Source organism: Mizuhopecten yessoensis, unplaced genomic scaffold, assembly GCF_002113885.1.
Source record: "Mizuhopecten yessoensis strain PY_sf001 unplaced genomic scaffold, ASM211388v2 scaffold6719, whole genome shotgun sequence".
Taxonomy (NCBI): domain Eukaryota; kingdom Metazoa; phylum Mollusca; class Bivalvia; order Pectinida; family Pectinidae; genus Mizuhopecten; species Mizuhopecten yessoensis.
Window position 1 is genome coordinate 1693200 of NW_018406690.1, and position 16168 is coordinate 1709367.

Below are 16168 nucleotides of genomic sequence, written 5' to 3' on the forward strand. Positions count from 1 at the left end.
TTGAAGATTTCAAAAAAACATTCGATCATTCTTGAACCTCCTCTTCTTAAAAATGTTTCTTATATCAAGCTTTTGTTTTTTTTTACCTTTCGACCCATTACACAACAGCTCCTCATACTAAATAGCAAGAACTACCTCGTTTTCTTATTATGAGAGGTGTCTTTTCAATAAAAAAAAAATAAGAGCATGTTTTGTGACAAACACTACAAAGGCTAAAATGATTAAACAGATGTTGAAGTTGTGATGACATTAAGTCCGGTGGCACGACTTTCCTTCAGTAAGCTTCCTATGGGAAGAAATTGTGCCCCTCCTCTGGACGACTTCTTTGGTTTTCATACAAAGCGAAATTTCTTGATAAGCATTCAGGACAAAAACAGAAACCTAAGCCAATTGAAAGTCATTTAATTTAACATTCAAATACATCGACGATATGCTGTCTTTAAATAATCAGAATTTTATATACCGCGTCGAACTTGTATACCCTTGGCGTCCAAAGCTTGAAATTAAGTACACTACATTTTCCTTTAAGTCAGTCATTTTCCTTAATCTTTATATAACATAATCGAAAGACCTCGTAAAACTACGTTTCGATAAGCATGACTTTTTTTATTTTCCGAATGTGTTCTTTCCCTTTCTTGAGAGTAACATCCTTCCTATGTTGCTGTTGATTCGATCGGTATTCAAGAGTTTGTTGCAAATAGCATAATTTCAAAACTTCATGACTTCAACATGATATATTAGATGTAGACTACTAACGGACAGAGTTATAACACAGTTTTTTTTTTTAAAGATGCAGCTTAATGTAGACTATTGACAAGTGTAATGGTCGTCATCATGATTTAATTGGGAAATATGTAATTTTTGTGTGATATGAAGGTCGATGTTGTTGATTATGCTCCTTAGGTTTTGTTGTCATTACTCCAGTTCTCAATACAGAAGCCACTTACTCTTCCGAAACACCTGGTCTTATTTTCATTGTAATTTTTCAAGGGTCTCCATGTTTTTGTTAAAATTTTGCCCTAGTTTTATCGTATTTTAGTTCACACTTCGTTAACGCTTTGGTAGTCTTTTTTCTTCTTCCAAGAATCAAAGAACCAATGAGAGCTTAAATTTAGTTTATAGATTTTTGGATTACAATTAGTGATTATTCTACTTTAAAATCATTTCATAAATATTGTCAATGGGAATTAGTTGGAAACTCCTGCTAAAATCCTAACATTTAAATCATTACCACCCATTCATATATAATTTCATGCTATCTGTATATTTAGTCACAAAACGTACTGGTACACTTATCATTTTATTTTATTAAAAACTGCTGTTGTTAAGCTAAAAAAACACATTTTTCAGCAATTGCTCTTGTGCCTACACAAGATTTATATTCCAGCTACGCCCCTGACCGACCCTTGAGGAACCCCGAAATCTAGTACTTTGTCATGCGAGGTGGTAGATCCGATGGCCGTCGTTCACTATGATAAGACTGTATCCAGCATAGTGCGGTATCAGTCACTCCAGACTTTTAAAAAGTATGCCAAGGTCGATGACGTCAAATACAGAAAAAAATGCAAGTCCAGCATGACAAGCACCGCCCTGCACTTGTTAATGCAGAATCTATGTCATTATGTACATGTAGGAGGGCCGTCTCAGTAGAGTGTCCCATTTGGTAGGCCGATTGCATGTTGTCATTGAGACTGTTTGCATGGAGATGAACCTCTAAACGCCGGGATACAACCTTCTCCAAGATCTTAGACAGGAAAGGCAGATTTGATACTGGGCGGTAGGTCTTCAACTCCTTCTTGTCTATTCCAGGCTTCTTCAACAATGGTCTAACATGTACCTTCTTGAAACACAATGGAACCTTTGACTCGGCCAATGATTTGTTCATGATTGAGGTAAGATCTTACAACGATCAGCGAACTAAGTATCTTGTATAGTTCTGGTCAAAACTGGACATGAATTGGGGTTTTATAATCATATGTTGGCAGTGTTGTTTTAGTTTTTTTTTTTTTTTTTTTTTTTTTTTTTTTTGTTTTTTTTTTTTTTTTTTTTTTTTTTTTTTTTTATCTCTTTTGGTGTTTCAAACATTGTGCTAACTTATGATTGTGTTAATTTTAATTTCTGTAGGTAGGTTTCTTATTTTACATATTGTGGGTGCGTTTACAATAATTGCTTATGCAACAGCATCAGAAAGAATGAGAGGGGAAACTATTTCCATTTGAAATTTAATGCATGACATGTGATGAAGGTGACAGAGTACATACCGTACCAGTTATCGAAACGTCACATAGAGACACTTCTTGGTTGAGTAACAAGGAACTTTTTATAATCTATACTAACCAACTAGAAGAAAATGGTTAGAAATAAAAAAAAAAAATGCATGACGCCTGACTTTAGCTGTTTTGGTCATAAGTTGTGGTCCTGGAAGACGATGACATTCGATCTCCTCTAGACATTCAACATGTAATCACGAATGCTGTCTATGGGATCTGACACTGATATGCAGTTTAGGGGATCTGACACTGATATGCAGCCTTTCCTTTATGGCGGATTAGCAAAGTTCTTAACATTCCGGCCTTCCACGCAGGCGGCAGGAGTTCAATCACCGAATTCGTTGTACGCATGGAATATTCAGGGAAAGTATTTGGTTCTCCTGCCACCACAACTCGAACAACCCAGGTAGAATATGAAATGGCCTGGGTGGATGTTGCGGTATCTGTGCTGTGGCATTCAAGTGAGGTGGCACTATTAAAGATGTTGTTTGAAGCACGGTCACACTACAAACAGAATACAATACATGTACATATCCAGCATGCACACAGACATACATACATGGGGAGATGTTAGCAAGGTTGGCATAGGACTAGTAGTTAGCGTCTGAAAAAGCGGCTCCTGTAAGTTCCTCAAAATTGTATTGATTAATGTATTATTTAATGTATATGTTATTTGTATTGATTGCATAACTGATATATCTATGTACTGTAAAGCGCTTTAGAGTGGCGTATTCTAGCTAGATCGGGCGCTATATCAAATACTGACAATAACATGATAAAGATCTGAACATTTAAACGATCGATTTAACTTCTCTATATTTCAAGTAGACTCTATGTATAATTCAATTTCATATCTTCAAATTAAATGAAAATACATTTGTTCCTTTTTTCCCAAATACATACACAAAGGAAATTATTTTGCAAAGTATGTCACAAAATATATTGAAAATACCATGATCTGAAAATGTATACTAATGTATCATTCAATGTCATATAGAAAACAAAGGTTTACTTTTCTTCAAATGCATACTAAAACACTATTCCAAATTATATCTCCAAATAAACTGAATAAGTACTCCAAATGTATACTAACCATTCAATTTCATATATGAAAGTTTAATGAAAAGCCTGTTTACTTTTCTTCAAGTGCAAACTTGATCATTAATACGTAGTATATGTCTTCAATTATACTGAGGATTTTCTGTTTTCCCCCCAATCGTATGCCTACATCAATTGTACGTACCATCACATTTGATATCTGCAAGTTAAAAAGAAAATATACAGCTCTCTAAATGTATATTGAATAATTATACTGCCTTTTAAATGTATATTTTTGATATTATAATTTCACATGTACTGAAAACTCAATGCGTTCCAAATGTATACATGTGTGCTCTATTATACCATATTTTATCTGTAATTGATAAATATACTAGTGTCCAAATGTATTAATACCCTGTAACAAAGGCGGTTGCCTGTAAATAAAGTGTCGAAATGCATATAAAATCAAATATAAATGTTTCTCACATAAACTTAGGTACTCCATAATTCAGCTAATACTTAAGTGCTCTACGCATGTGTACCATGTGTGGTAACATTTTCGTTGTTTTCATATGTCTACTTCCCTTCTTCAGCTTTCAAACCTTTGACCTACCCTGTCCTGACCCCGATATCCGTTTCTCCGCACCCGAGTGCTACATTTACATTTACATAGAAAAACGCATGCGTATGGTATATATGACCGACTGTCTCTCTATAAATACTGCCGTACTGTTTTAGCTCAATGTAGAGTGGCAGTCGGTTGTTTCTACCAACGTACACAACTTGATATCTGCAGCTTTTAACATGGTATATTATGGTTCAACAAGCCCCCTAAAAGATGTAACAGTCACCCTAAATTTTAACCCCCTAGTGAGTCATATTCAAAGACCCTTTTTAAAAAGCGGTATATACATATGTAATTTAATTATGTTGCACTTGTGCATGAACTATTCAAAACGTACTTAACTAGGTTAACGTAGTCAATAATAAAGCATAAAGGCTGATGTCTTGATGAAAATTGCTCACCGGATTTATAACATGTCTATCTCTTTAGCGACTTTGCTGAATGTTACGAAATGACATTTTATTTGAAGTTCATTTATATACCTAGGTCATGCGGTACTTAATTTCTCTTAAATAAGGCGTGGAGAGGCATACCGGCCTCACAAGTAGGTGATTGTTGCTTTGGGAATGTACAAAAACATAGTAAAACGTCCGAGTATCATATTTTACCGGTATATATGTATAAAACCATAGAACCTATGTAACACAACACGAGTGACAAGGGTTGATGGTTGGTTAGAAGTTTATTAATCTCAAGGGTTGGGATCGGTCTCTGTCGTTGGTATCTGTACCCTAGTGCAGTCTCTAAAAGTCCCTTGCCCTCCTAGTCTCTTCTCTCGCCGCCCCTTGCTCCTCTCCCATTATCTCCTTTCTAGGTTATATTTATACTCGGTTATAATCTATTGTTACGTGCATAGATGGTCAGTTGAGACTTGAAGATCATATCAGCCCTTATCTACTATAAGGTCCATACGCCCCACATAATCAATTAGTACGTGCATAGATGGTCAGTTAAGACTTTAAGATCATATCTATGTAATCCTGGATTCCCCGAGGTATTTCCGATATACGTAATCAATTACACAACGTCGTAACACTGACCGTGTCACACCCATGACCAACAGAACTACTTAAACTTCATATAAAATGTCCTTTCTTAACTTTCAATGTTGTTATAAAAGAGCTAGACTTGTTATAAAAATTGTCGTAATTTTCCACTTCAATGTTTTTAGCATGTCTAGCGCATTTATAAAATAACAGAATATTATCAAATAGCACATCTACAGTTCATTTATCGATCAAGGCTACTTAACCTTTGTTTTCTTATTCATAAAATGCTAAAATGTATTACCAGGGGATTGTACTATGATTTTAGTGGTTTCGCATGGCAACATCTATCATTTTTTTTTTTTACAATTTAACATTTAATTAAAGATCAGAGAGATCAGACTGCCAAAGGTAGGGTCAACATTTGGCCCCCACTTTGATTTCTTTTATTCTTTTGCCATATGTAGATACATAAAAATTCAGTATTACTACTGATAGCCGTAGTGGACCTCCTTGCATAACACCAGTACTGTTATTTTGATACTAAATATGTCATATTGGTATACATGAAGTAAGCGTAGTGATACTTTTAATAAGAAAAACATGCAAAATTTACACAAAATTTGAAATATTACCAAAATTGTCAACTTACCTATATATAGATACAGTGGTAGTCTATATTTGAAACTTCTTTAAAAACTTTCCATATATGTATTCTGTCTACTGAATCATTTTTATGTAATATAAAAACCGTAAAGTACTTTATTAGCATGCCCAACATGATCAATGCCCAATTTCACATAATCTTGAAGATTTGATTATCAATATTTATTATGGTAAATACTGATACATTTTCTGTTTTTGTATCATACCAAAACACTTCATTATATTACGTATGTTTTAAAGTTATGTGCAGCAGTAGTAACTCATGTATTCTGCCAAGTAAACTTTCCTCTGGAGAACTACTTAGGGTTGAGATTGTGTTATAGACAAAGATATGCAATTATATAAAAACAATCAAGTAATCATAATAGTAAAACTATAATACCCATTATTATACCCCCTGCAATAAAGTAAGGGGGTATACTGGAATCAGCTTGTCTGTCTGTCTGTCTGTCCGTAGAAAAAGATTGTCTGGACAACTCCTTCTCAAGTAATGGACCAATTTCAGCGAAAGTTTCCAGATATGATAACTACCACCTCAAATTATGCATCCATGTATTATGTTTTCATTCTGATCCTTTTGTACAGAGTTATGGCCCTTTGATGAAAAAAATCTTATCCAGACATGTCCTTCAAAACTAAGGGGTCAATTTCAACGAAAGTTTTCAGATATAATAACTTCCATCTGATGGTGTCCATCCAGGTATTATTTGTTCAATATGACTTTTTTTACCGAGTAATGGCCCTTTGTTGAAAAATACTTGTCCTGACAACTCCTCCAAAACTATGGCGCCAATTTCAACGAAAGTTTACAGATATGGTAACTGCCCCCTGACATTGTGCATCCAAATAGTATGTTTCATTCCGAACCTTTCAAAAGGAGTTATGGCCCTTTGTAGAAAAAGAACCCCTGTCTGCCTCATAAACTACTGGGCCGATTTCAATGAATGTTTACAGATATGGTCATTACCCCCTGATGTCGTGCATCAGGGTACGTGCATCAGGGTAGTACTTTTTTTATCTCGACCCTTTTTAAGGAGTTATAGCCCTTTGTTAAAAATCTTTGTCTTGACAACTCTTCCTTAACTACTAGGACGACTTTAGCAAAACTGGTTCATCTGGGCTAACAAGATTTGGTATGGAAGTATGTTTTGGCATGGGGAGGGAGTACAGGAAGTATGTCAGTGACATACACTGTATATGCTTAATCATTACTGGGGTGGGGGGTTAACTATGGATTGCTTTGAATTGCTTTGCCATAGTTTGCCTTTACCTTACAGTTCTGGTTTATATAGGAGTGGGGGTATTAGTTAGTCTTTGGCTTACAGCTCTAGTTATTATTTTATTTGGCCTACTGCCCATTCACTAAACAATAAATGTTTACAAAATTAAAATCCATTCACATGAACAACCAACTTGCCAAATATCAAGACCAAAGGACTTTTGGTCATAAAGATAGACAAGTTAAAGGAAAAGTGGAAAAAAAGTTATGTTTTTCTTTTTTTTGAATCAAAAGTGTTACATGACAAATTTACCGGTTGTCAATTTTCCTGAAATTCCTGATGTTGAAAGATATTATTGGTAGCCAACTTTTAAGCAAGTATGAAATATAGACTGGTTTTAGAACTATGTAAATTAACGTGTCGAAAATGGAAAGTTTCTCATTAGTAATGAAATTTCACATACTTTTCTGCTTTAATCCTCAATAAAATAAACAATTCTTTCTTGAAATAATGTAATATTCAGTATCAAAATAACAGTTGGAATATGTTGCACACGATGATGATATAATTTTATAATTCACATGTTGTTATAGCTGGTGACATTATTGTTGATCTTCTACTTGTAGAAAACACTAGACCTTTCACCTGACCAACGTTATTGACAAACCATCTCGTATAAGACGCACGTGCTCTACCCAGCTTGACCCAATTCTTCTATACGACACATGCACTTTTAGCTTTGCTGACGTAATTGACATCGAAAATGACATATCTGACCACCAGGCGATGACTGTTGAACTGACTGTTGGTACTAATATCTAAAGAGCTTACAAAAGGAAAATTATATGTTATGGCGACGCAAATTACGAACTTTTTAACATTAAATTAGACGAGACAGACTGGACAGACGAGACAGACTGAGACAGACTGGACAGACGAGACAGACTGGACAGACTTAATTTCGAGGACGCACTCCTCGGATGACATTTGCGAACTTTTTACATCTAAATTTTTAGACATAGCCGGGGGTTGTATACCTACAAAAACTGTCACGATTCGACCTAATTCCAAATCTTGGTTTAACTCTAACTTAAGACGAGATATAAGGAAAAGACACCGACTACTAAAAACATTTAAATTCAATCGTTCTCCTTATGACTTACATAATTTCCGGAAACAAAGTAATCATGTAAATAATGACTTCGTGGATAAGCATAGACGCATTGGAGTAGTTCTGGATAATTATTTTAAATGGAGTAACCCCATTGATAATATATGCCAAAACGTTTCAAAACAGGTAAGTGTACTGCGCAAACTAATTTTTTTATTAAATATACCAACTCTAAATAAAATATACAGATCCTATATTCTTCCATTACTAGAATACAACTACGAGATATAGGATGAGTGTACTCTCGGTGGGCCAGACAAACTAGAAAAACTTCAATTTGAGTCTGCATGGATAATCACGGGTTTACCCTCTTATTCTAGCAAATAATCTTTATACTCTGAAAGTGGATTCGAACCCTTATCTCAGAGAATATCTAGGAGAAAACTATAACTATTCTTCACAATTCACAATAATTTCACACCAACCTGTACTTCTTTACTGTCTCCACTTGTCTCAGACAATTAACAATAATTTCACACCAACCTGTACTTCTCTACTGTCTCCACTTGTCTCAGGCAATTCACAATAATTTCACACCAACCTGTACTTCTTTACTGTCTCCACTTGTCTCAGAAAATTCACAATAATTTCACACCAACCTGTACTTCTTTACTGTCTACACTTGTCTCAGACAAGTCACAATAATTTCACACCAACCTGTACTTCTCTACTGTCTCCACTTGTCTCAGGCAATTCACAATAATTTCACACCAACCTGTACTTCTTTACTGTCTCCACTTGTCTCAGAAAATTCACAATAATTTCACACCAACCTGTACTTCTTTACTGTCTCCACTTGTCGCAGACAATTCACAATAATTTCACACCAACCTGTACTTCTTTACTGTCTCCACTTGTCTCAGAAAATTCACAATAATTTCACACCAACCTGTACTTCTTTACTGTCTCCACTTGTCTCAGAAAATTCACAATAATTTCACACCAACCTGTACTTCTTTACTGTCTCCACTTGTCTCAGACAATTAACAATAATTTCACACCAACCTGTACTTCTCTACTGTCTCAACTTGTCTCAGACAATTCACAATAATTTCACACTAACCTGTACTTCTCTACTGTCTCCACTTGTCTCAGACAATTCACAATACAACCTCGGTAATGCCGATGATTATTCTCTGCCTAATTTCCGACTTCAACTTTCAAACTCGTCCTTTTTCCCTTCTACAATCCAACTTTGGGACCAATTAGACCTTAAAAATAAGACATAGAGTTTTACACACAGCGTTTAAGAATTCTCTCCTTAATCTTCAAAATTTACAAGTTCCAAATTATTATCTGATTGGCGATAGAAGACTTAATATTTTACATACCAGATTAAGAAACAGAGCTATTACCTTAAATAATGATTTTTTTCCATGCAAAAGTAATAAATTTCCGACGTTGTCAATGTTGTCATCCCGTTGAAGATACCTATCTGTAGAACAAAGAATTAAAATATATCGTGAACTGAATGATTTCATTCCTCTGGACCTGCAGCTGATACTTTTTGGTAGTTTGGAATTAAGCCAACAGGAAAATGAAATAATAGTTCAACACACTCGGCAATATATTCTAGATTCACATATATTTTGATAGATATCCCCCCCCCCATCACACACACGTACACACAACCCCTAACCCTCCACTTTTCTACAGAAATTGTTATTAACAAGTGTATCTATGTTGGTCATTAATTAGTCGACAATCACATTTATCTTAAATGTTGAAGAGTCATGTCTCTAATTAACAAAAATACCCGAAGGAATGGAATTTACAAGAAGGCAACAGTGGCACGGGATGTGATGAACTTTGGAAAGGCAGAGTATTGTAACGTGTCAGCCCCGTATAACTGTGGTGATTTCAACCACCGCCCTCTCGGCCCTGCAGCCGATTTGTTTACATATCGCCGTGCGCCTGTGTGACCGGTTTTCACTACATAAATAACACCAAGGTCCATTTTATAGTCCAAAATGTGTTTGTACATACGTTTTAAATGTTAATTGTTCAAATAACAACTACATATAATTTCCCTGTTCATTTTTTGTTTAATCGGCCTCTTGTCGGTATCTCAAAAATCGCCATTCTGGAAGCTGACTATGCGAGATGATCGAAACTACTAATAGCATTGATTATTTAACTTCCTAGGGTTGTAAGCCGCGGTAGATTGATGGACATTAAGTAATTATTATATTTAAAAGAGTATGCTAACCTGTAAATGTCTTTTAATAATGTCTGACGTCACTACCGCAGGGGGAATTCCCTAAACTTAGTATATTTTTAATCCATAGCCCTTAGAGACATTAATTAGGAGTTTTACATGTATTTTTCTTCATTGTATAATTATTTTAAAGTAAAGCATTTATTGTTTGAGCGGATATTATGAGAGGCCGTGTGTGATAGGTCTGTTACTTTTGCATGCAATCCTATGGGAATGGAGTAGCAAGATCATGCCTGTCAGATACTGTAGCACAGTGATCATCTCCCGTGATCTTCCATGAAGGGCTACAGCCACTGCATTCATCACGTGGTAGAAGGGTGTTCCTAGGATGCTCTGTGGGACGTCCGTAACCATAGATGATACCACTCTTAGGGTGTTTGGGGCTCGAATCTGTAGCATTTGGTGTAGCTCATCCCAAGAAAATTGTAGGATTCCGTCGCGCGTTTTGTGCTGTAGTACTGTCTGATTGTTGCGTTTACACAGTTCTTTACACTCCTTCATTACAAAACATCCTGTGGCCGCAACTATTTACTCGGGGCAAACATTTGTCAAAATATCAATGACATTCCTCTCCACATTCGCTGCTCTTGATCCTCTAAACAGGAGTTTGGCGATTTTCCTGTTATCCTCATTTGCATTGTAGGTGGAGCGGATGTCAGTACACCAGATACATTTATAATACATTGTATAATAAATTACAGTATTACATGTTCATGCGGTATGTTATAATGAACAGCTGTATATATTCAGATTGACAAATAAATGACAAAGGTTTTAAAAAAGGCCATTATAATGTCTTAATTATTTTATAATATTTTTATGTTAAGTATTTAGATTTATTACAATGTACTTTGAATTGTTATCATCAATAATTATAACTAAAATTTTTAATTACATGTAAAGAGTAAAACTAGGAATATTGCCAGAATGACAAAATAATATCCCACTGCCTCTGCTAATGTCTATATACATTTTAAAATCAAATTGGAACAAAAATTAAGATTGTGGTTTTTCATTATTAATGAAATCATTCCACTCATATTATTCAATACTAGCTAAGCATTTTGCTGTTTCAGGTTTCATCAAATCAAAAATCACTGATAAAAATAACAAATGTATAAAAGATAAATAATGGTTAAACACAATATATATATATATATATATATATATAATAAAAAGGGATTTAATGTCCATGTGAAGGAAGTAAATATAGAAAAAATAAGATTAACGACCGACTAAAAAACTAGCTGCTTTCACCCTTCACATGGCTCTTCAGGTTTATTCAAAAGAACAACGTCCTGACGTCACAATTACATGTCATCACACTGCAATAGTAACGTGACGTCACGAAGTACACAAGATTGGTGGACAATTTGGCGTAACATTTTTACTGTGGCCTGTTGAGACTTGGTTTTAATATTTTGATTAGTTGGTCTTCTTTCGTTTCTCTTAAAATAGTGTCTGATGAAAATAGTTGATACAAAGGTAATACATTTCATTTCAGTATAATTACCATAACTTTAGTATGCATATACAATACCTACACCCATCTTTGTAGCCCAAAAACAAAAGATTCAAATATCCCTACCTCCCTACCGTGACGTAACCTATATCTCGATGACAGAGCCACGGAGTGATCTCCCTTCCTCTTCCTTTTATGGCGCCTGCTGCCTGCTGACGCCCGGAGCTTGCTCCATTTCAAAACTTTGTTTTGTCGGTTTGGTTTGAGTGTCAACTCAATTTTTTGGGCAGTTTGTGTGCCTTATACCCATCTGCCCTTGATAATAATATGTTTTACGGCACGGCCGTTAGTGAGGGCGGAGCCAGGTTGTACTGTAAATGTATCGGAATATCGGTACTGTACTCTTTCAAGCATTGAGTGATGTGTTGAATGACTAAATCAGACCTACATGTATAGCTATACAGTGTATATTACAGTTAAGTTTCCTTTCTTGATTTCTTTTTGGCTGACAAGATGTTTGATATCTTGAAGTTTTCCGCCTAGGCGTATGATGACATGACATTAATGTGAGAATGCGAAAGGTTCATTAGACTCTATATAAGTATTTAAATTTGCACCTCTTGAATCCATTGCAAAAATCAAGTGCAGCATATTCTACAAAGACATTGAAATAAAACATATCAGGATGGATATTGTTAATCATGTATAATAGCATAGTTATCTGATATCCACGAAAAGATATACATATATATATATATGTATATATCTTTACGAATAAGCCCTTTGGATTACTTTAAACTTAACCTCAATGATTTATAAATATTGTATCCAGAGAGAATTTATGCATAGTATTTTACATTTTTTGTGCTTTTTATGTGTAAAAATTAATTTGTTCAATGCTATAAAAACTGGATTTATATAAGTTTCTATTAAAAATAAGAAGAATGTGCGATATCACAATTTTTGTCATTTTTCAATACCCATCATTGCGGCCCAGAGAGTCAATAGATCTATATATAATATATATATTGTGGATGAATACATTTGTTTCAGCGACTTACTGACTTTATGCTTTACATGTCTCTGCTTTATGTATAGTTTTAACAATAGAGAAAATGTATTGTTTCCTCAATTAAAAATTGAATCAGTTCAGCATATAAAACTGTATAGATTTTTTTTTTAAATCGTGCAGATTTATAAAACAGCAGATTTTCTTTTATGAATACAAAATAGCTGTGAGATAGTAATTAAAAATGAAAATGTTACAGTATCGTCTTGTCATCAGTTTCCACGCGTTATGTATTTACGCGCAGCAATTTTATCAAGCTATAACTCGTTATTACGTGACCTGCTGGACACACCACAAGGATATTTTAGACGTTTGGCCATCGTCTGTAAACTGACACAAAAATTACCGGAAGTTCGTCCGGAAAACATAAGAAATAATCACCGATTAAAAAAACCACGCATAAATATGCAGTATTGCTTAATGCACTTTTTATCTTGCTCAAAATGAGCCCATACCTGAAAAAAAAATGATATATATCATTCATGAACCGGTCTTTTTTGTAGTCTGACAAACGTACGAAAATGTCGTATGCAAATATGGCCACATCTCCTCTCCGACTTTTTTCCACTTTCGAAGAGCCTAGGAGACATCTTATATCGATAAGCAGTGTTTTTAATGAAACGTAAACCTTGTAATGTAATGAACTTCCAATTTTCACTAATTTTAAACAGAACAAAACGAGAAATAACTTACCATCAACCAAAACCGATATAAAACTGCAGAAAAAAAATAATAACAGATTCTATATTATACCTAAATAAATATAATAAATAATTTAAAAAAAATACATGATTTCGTTCAATTTGACATCTTGAAAAATCAATTAAAAATGTGAAATTTAAAAAAACTTATTTTGATAATTAATTTGACGATCAAAGATATTTTTTGTATTCCAAACGCAGCTTTTGTTCTTGCAGGTCACTGTAGATAAGTTCTTTTTAGTGTATTCGAGTTATCTTTCTTCGAACACTAAATCAAAATAGACAAACGGAAACATATGACGGCTACTTCCGACGGGAGAAATTTGTTAAAAATTGTTTGTTCTGATTTTTTTTAAAAATACAGTTTTATGTTGCTAGTTTTTTGTTTCTATTAGTAGATTGTATACATGTTTATGACAGTCATCCGTAATTTCAACAGTTTTCTGCCGATATGAGTACGAAATCGCGGATGCTTCTTAAGTGCGCGGAAACCGGTAACCCGAGGATATGGATTCAATTTTCTTCTTCTATTGTTTTCGTGCAAAATATCAATTAAAATATTCTTATGAAAATACTTGTATGTTTTTTTATCCTATCATTTTGCGTCTCTGTGATAAACTCCCTTTTTGTTGACAACCAGCAAGTTGTTTTGTTGATATTCCGTTTTCTAAATATATACCACTGCAATCTCTACCCAGAGTTCAAGGACCGTAACTCTGCGTGATAGTCTCGTTCAACCAGACTCTTTTTGTCTTCGCAAGCGTCTGATTGAACGAGACTACACTACCGATACAATACTTTTTCGACCATTCATAACTAGAGCAATGTAGCCGGTAACGTTATGTCAAGAGAATTTACATTTTTAACCGGAAAGTATCAAATATTTAAGTATCCTATAGTTAGATATAAGTTTTAAATCTTACAAAAATGTAACGTTNTATAATTAATTGTTGTTGAAAATTATTTTTGTGCCTTTTACGGCCGGTTATTTTACTCCACGTGTGCCGGTGGTGTGCCACGGTCCGCCATTATCGTGGGTTAATTTCCGACCTCTGTTTATTTCGGTGACGGTTGTTTGTTTCGGCAAACGTTATTTATTTTAACCGTTTTCTGACTTATATTACGGGTGAAATTCTTTCTACGTTGCGTACTTTGTACTATTGTATTTTATCATTTTTTCCCCGTGTTATCTGCTTGTAATTGTTTTGTTTACGTTCGCTTTGGAGGGTATGTCTCGGTTGGGACAGCGACGAGGTAGAGCTCATGGGTATTCCCATTTCTTTGTGGAACGGGACCCTCATGATGCTTGTCCCAGGTGTCGTCCTTGCAGTGAGGTTTCGCCTTGTGAACTTTGTTCACAGACTAAATCTCAGGACAAGGACTTCATTGTTCCAAAGCTACCCTCAACTTACCGTAAGACAGATTCGTCTGTTTCTTCCGGTAAGCGAGGGAAGCAGAGAGGTAGGGGTCGTGCCACCAGCTCTCTGGGGTCTGGTGGTACTGTCTCTGTTCCTGTCTCGGGGGGTCTTGCTTCGGCAAGTCCCTCTCGTGAGCAGGGGGTGGCCCTTCCTGTCCAGGAACTCCCTGGAGTAGGGGAGGGGCAGCCTGACCCTGGCTTGGCACAGCCAAGGGTCGAATTGGCCGGGAACGCCCGTAAGCTTTCGCGCTTGCCTTCGGGTAGGGACTACCGGCCGCCGGTCACTGACTCTGTCAGTGATCCCGGCATTCCAGGTGGTGCTGTCGTTGGGGACAGTCTTGGTGCCGGGCCTGTTCTTTCGGGTTCAGGTCCTGGTGTGACAACAGACTTTCTTTCGGGATTGTCTGTGTCTACCGGGATTAGTGACGCGCAGCTCACTAATCCCGGCATCAATGCTGGTCAGGCATACCCTCCCGGTCAGTTACCCGGACCCGGTCCTATTAGGTCCGGTCCCGAGTTTCATTCTTCTGGGAACCTGGGGGGTTTCCCCCCAGGGGTTGGGTTTGCTGGACAGGGGGCCGGTTTCCGGCCTCCGTTTTCCCCTGGCTTAGGGTATACGGGTGCCTGCGGGCAACCATCCTTGGGCCGCCCTTACCAGCCTGCGGATGGTTTTGGGTTGCGGCAGCATCCCGGCAGTTACGGGCTTAGCCCGTACATGTCCGGGTTTCCACCTGGAGGGAGTGGCGGTCCACCTTCGCCCTTTGGGCAAGTTGGCCAGCCCCAGTCTCAGGCAGGCCAGTTTGGCCAGTTCTGGGGTCACTCCCAGCCCGCGGGACCTTTCCCCTATCCTCCGGGATATGGGTTTAACCCCATGGCATTTCCGTCATGGAATCCTTGGGGTTTGGTCTCTCCCTCGCGGAGACGTGTTAGCATAGCCCGTACATGTCCGGGTTTCCACCTGGAGGGAGTGGCGGTCCACCTTCGCCCTTTGGGCAAGTTGGCCAGCCCCAGTCTCAGGCAGGCCAGTTTGGCCAGTTCTGGGGTCACTCCCAGCCCGCGGGACCTTTCCCCTATCCTCCGGGATATGGGTTTAACCCCATGGCATTTCCGTCATGGAATCCTTGGGGTTTGGTCTCTCCCTCGCGGAGACGTGTTAGCAGTTCTGTTGACCCCCCCCAACTTTCTGCTACTTCGGGGGCCTTATCGGCCGGTCCTAAGAAGGTGTGTCGGACCTTTAGGACTTCTGCCTCTCGGGCAGGCTCGTTGGTCTCTGGGTCCAAGGGTAGGGTTTTGGCTACTAAGCCTAAACCTACAGCCACGGC

General features: G+C 36.9%; 1 protein-coding gene across 2 annotated transcripts in view; it reads left to right on the top strand.

Moving 5' to 3' along the window:
• The first annotated feature begins 1711 nt into the window (after nucleotides 1–1711).
• LOC110452537 overlaps nucleotides 1712–16168 on the top strand; it is a 35807-nt gene continuing 21350 nt past the window's right edge. The window contains exon 1 of one of the 2 annotated variants that reach the window (XM_021501140.1): nucleotides 1712–1892. The gene's annotated coding sequence lies outside the window, so the exon portion shown is untranslated. Of the gene's footprint in view, nucleotides 1893–2814; nucleotides 2892–16168 lie in introns of those variants that run through there. The other variant, XM_021501144.1, reaches the window with a different exon arrangement.